General features: G+C 34.3%; 1 pseudogene; it reads right to left on the minus strand.

Annotated features, from left to right (window-relative positions):
* Window positions 1-3,286: 3,286 nt before the first annotated feature.
* Window positions 3,287-3,655, minus strand: LOC134384201 (microtubule-associated proteins 1A/1B light chain 3B-like; annotated as a pseudogene).
* Window positions 3,656-4,940: the final 1,285 nt, after the last annotated feature.

Below are 4,940 nucleotides of genomic sequence, written 5' to 3' on the forward strand. Positions count from 1 at the left end.
ACTAGTTTACCTCTTTAAATTTATTTTCACAACTCCATTATTAGAAAAAGTCTGTGATTATATACAGGCAATCAGTTTGTGATTGATAAAAAATAAAATGTTCGTTAATTAGCCTCCAGTGAAAACAGCTTGAAAGCCTGTTTTCATTTGATTCCAATATTTCTTCCAAATAATTCTATGCAAACATACACCAGTTCCCTTTGATAGCCTAGAGTTAGGAGTGAGTTTGTGTGATGTTGCTTATAGAACAACTCAGGTAATTTCCATTTATGGTTTTATATTTCTGTACAAACTGCCTGGGTTTTATTTTCCTAACCAGCGAAGTGCTTCACTGCCTTCTTGAGATGTTCCTCAAATCATTAAATGGATCTTATGCCATGTCTGGTGTCAGTAGTCTAATTTGCTTCAGTTAAATGTTACACTGCTTTTTTCCCTAGGAAAAAAAGATCATTAATTTTGGCGTTATATATAGATCTATCTTTCTAATATCTCATCATAACTGTTCCCCACCCCCCAGGCTTTGTATTATTTTGTGTCTTTTTATTTTCTTCTTCTATGTTTTTAATTACCTAAAGATGTAGGATAATAGTAAATTTTATTTTTGGAGTAAGCATTTTGCCTCATAAGATTTTTAAGGTTTAACGTATGTCTCATCAATAATGAGGCTTAAAAAAAATGAATTGGATTTGAATAACTGCTGTTTTTTCAAAGCAGTATGAACATGCTGACAGTTTGTTTTATGCTATTAGGCAGCGCCAGAGGTCAGAGTATACCTATTTTGGATTGGATAATTATAAATGAGCATATGTGATGTGAAAATTTCCAGGAGAAAAAACAAATGAGGAAATAAAGAACAGAGCTAAAAGAAATGTGCAAAATATTTTTTACCTTTCTGTTTTACCTGATTAATGTTTAAATTCTAAACAAAATTAGAATTACTTTAAAATTATTTCATACGTAGGATTAAAGGTAGGATTATAGGTAGGATCGAATTACTTTATGGGTAGGATTCAGAAGCTCGGCGATGCCCACAGTTATCATAAACACAGGAAAGTAATACTGTGAACACTAAACTGCCATGAGACATTTATCCTATGTCCTTCTGTAACAAGTAGCATGCATATGTTTTCCACTTCTAGCTGATCATTATTTTCCTGATGTACATTTATCAATGTACCAGATGTTACCCAGAAATGTAGAACCAAGTGGTTTTCATTTGTTATGCTGCAAAGACCTGAACGATGTTTAGTAACTGTACAAAAATTTAAGTTACACTCAGAGTCACTGTTATTGCTATTGCCACTGCTGATTCTTACAAAAATACAATAGAAGTTTTCCATCAAAATGTATAATATGATATTAATACACATTAGATGATAAGAACAATTGTTCTAAGAATGATTCTATGAAACTGTATATCTTAGACCTCTTGAGCTGTGAATTAGCACGGTTTTCTTTAAGTTACTTATTCTCTTGATTGTTTTATAATTTCCATATTCATTTTAAATATGCTCATGTTATTCTTTAGTGATTCCCAGAACTGTAAATTTTATTCTTTGGCTTAAATATTGAAATATATAATTAAAGTAATGGCTAAGTAGCAGCTTAAAAATTCAATTATCAGATTGTATTTAACATCTTAAAGATGTTAAATTTAAGATGTTAAATTTGTTTCCCACATTTATGAAAGTTGCACAGTCTCAAAGGCATGGTAATAAATATGTCAATGTTTATGTAGTCTGTTCCAAAAACAGCTATGGATAACAGTATCCAGTGAACAGCAAAATTCAAGCTTTAGAAGAAACCCTAATATTTTGTGTATGCAATTTTGATGTATCTGAAAATAGTTTCTTGTATATTTATGGTGGGAAGAGGTAGGGAACTTTTAACAAAGTGGAGTGTTAATTTTTGTACAGTCTGTGGGCATTTACACATATTTTTAATGTACTAGATTTGGTAATTATGTGCACATTTATTTAATAAAATAGTTACTTTACTATCATAAATAGTTATGATTTGTGAATTCTCTACAACCTTGTATTTCTTTACAGCAGCTTTATATCAGAAATGATACTGCATCTTTACATTTTAAAATTTGTATTGCTGCTCAAGAATGGTTCCCTGTTGTCAAAAGCCATATATCCCTAATTGTACACTCAGCATTGTAAATAACCTTATGAAATCTTTTTTGATTGAAGCTATTCAAAATAAAAATGTAAGTGAATGGGGAAAAAAAGCATGTCTCTTTTTGCTGTGTTTTCTTCACAACTGACATGCACTTAAAAGTGGGAGAACTCTATGGTTGTTTGACCCAAAGAGATAATTGACCTACTCTTAAAAATGTGAGAACCTTCTAATAATATACTTTAGTTACACACTTAACATAAAAAAACATGGGTCAACTGGAGCTTTAAGCCAAAAGGTAGAAGGGAGTGCATCTGAATTTTAGTGCTTTTAGTTTTACTATTCTGTAGTTTCTACCACTGTCCTTAAGAATGACACTGATACGACTTGTTTATTCACTTAGTCACTAGTTTGAAGTGTTAGATCAGAAAAAATTCAAAACAGAAAAAATGCCACTCTTCTAGTGCCTTTAAAGAAACAAAACTAAAATTATAGATTATTCAAGGTTCCTATTGAGCAGTGGTGGTTTCTGTCTGTAACTGTCTACTGAACAAACCAAATAAGAACTTTCCAACACTGCAAGAGCAGTGGTATACTTTCGATAGAAATCGGGAACCTCTATCTATAGTTCAAAGTCACAGTGGTTTTCTTATACTTCCCTGTTTTACCCTGCTTTTGTGACAGCTATTATGGCAAATGTGTTCTGGGGGGTTATGCTTGACTACTTATTCTTAAAGGTCCTCTTAGGAGATTTCTCTAGTTGAATAGAAACCCTTCTATGAAAAGGTGGTAGGTTCTGTGAATCCAAAGAGAAGACTGAATATCTCTGTCTCTAAATTACTGCTCAAACTGCAGGTTCCTATTGGAGAAAGAAAAGCATTAAAATAACTTAAAGGTGTATTTTATTGGCAATGTAGAATGCCAAGTATTTTATTTTTAAACTTCTAGAATTTGAAAACAAGATAGCCTAGTTTAAATAATACAGTTCTCCCAAAGCAGAATGTGCTCATTTGGAGCTCAGTTTCTCTGCTTGAAATACAAAAATAACTTCCTAAAACTCCTAGGCAGCCTGCCATGACATAAAACTGGTCAATCTCAGTTGGTAGCATCCCTGTTTTTTGGTTGGTAAGGGTTTTATAAATTCCAGTATAGGTGCATTTTCCTAGCCTTCCACTGACAATTTCATTCCCAATGCATCCTGGAGGAATAGACCATATACAGGAACCCATCTTCACCCTTCTCTCGCTCATACACTTCTGAGGTCTGGGTGGAGAAGCTCACCATACTGTGTCCATTCATAAACAGCAAGAAGGCTTGATTAGTTAAGCTGTAAATGCCTGCAAATTATCTTGATGAGTTCATTCCTATTGATGCAATCAGGTGAAAGGAATTTGGTCTCTGCCAGCACGGGAAGCTGCTTCTCACCCTGTGGCATTATATTATCACCAGGATTTTGGTGCTCTAAGGTAAGTTGAACATCTTCTCTTTGTTTGAAGGCGTGGTGCTGCCTGAAGGTCTTCTCCGACCACATTGGCAGAGGAAGCTGAGTGGTAGCAGAGGAGCAGAGGGTCCAGAGAAAGTGTTCGTAACCTGTTGTTTTTCTCCTCCGTTTGGGTGAAGATATTTCTATTACTTCTGGGTCTCTGGCTAGAATGTGGTGCTTTTATTTCACCCCTTCAATGTTCTGGGGCTTTCCAGATTACCTTTTCATAATGAGTAATTAGAAGAAAAGATAACAAGAAACCTCTGTGAAAAAGTAGACAAATGAGCCTGAAAGTACTGAATACAAGGCAGTGATTGACAAGGGAAAACGAGTTCCTGGAGCTGTGCTAGTGGTTGTATTGAATTAATATTCAATTTTTTTTTGAAGAAATCTCAGATATCATTTGTAGCTTTTTTAAAAAAGGCCAATTGTATCATGTGAAATATAATCTCATTTATTTCAGATTTGGAGTGGTGCCACTTTGAAAAGCCAAGGATGGGGAAGCATCCTATTGTTTTTAGGTCTAACTCCTGAACTATTTGACACACTCACAACGGGACTAGTTAGTCATTTAGAGGTGCAGCAGTGAGGGAAAGGATATCTCTTATACACTGATGGGTACTCACCATCAAACCCAGGATCTGGCGTTTGATATGTTGACTGAATGAATAAAACTATGGAAGTGGTGCATAAGGGTCAAAGAGGATATTCTTTTTAAAGGCTTTTGAGAGTAAATTTGCCTCTGGACGTAGTTGCAGTTTCTCCCACTCCTCCAAGTGTTTATGAAAGCATTTGTCCCTTCACATCCTGGTCAACAGGTGGAGTAATGCTTTTTAATCTTGGCTAAACTGAGAGGTAGAAAATGGCATGCTGTTTTAATAGGTGGTTCTTGAATATTACTGAAATGGAATGTATTTTCATATAAACTTTTTGCCATATTTTCACCTCGTACTAGGTAAGTTTCATTTCAGCATTGAAGCCTGAGTTCATGTTATAATATAAAAGTATATTGCATTTAGTGCCTACTATATGTCAGGCATTGTGTTAAATTCTTTTCAGGTGTAATTCATTAAATTTAATTTATTCCTCAGTACAAGTTTATGATGTAGACACTATCGTCCTCATCTTACAGTAAATTCAGTTTAAAAACATTGAATGGATTTTTATACCAGTTCATCATGCCACAAGGTCCTGGTACTACATTCAAACGATGAGTTAGTGTGTTAAAAGAGGAAAGTTAAATTAGTTCTAATCACTGCTTCTTATTCTTTAAAAGTAGACTAGGGAAAAAAAAGAAGTGGACTAGAACAGTCTGGTACTGCATATCCCTACC

Source organism: Cynocephalus volans, chromosome 8 (assembly GCF_027409185.1).
Source record: "Cynocephalus volans isolate mCynVol1 chromosome 8, mCynVol1.pri, whole genome shotgun sequence".
NCBI classification, from domain to species: Eukaryota; Metazoa; Chordata; class Mammalia; order Dermoptera; family Cynocephalidae; genus Cynocephalus; species Cynocephalus volans.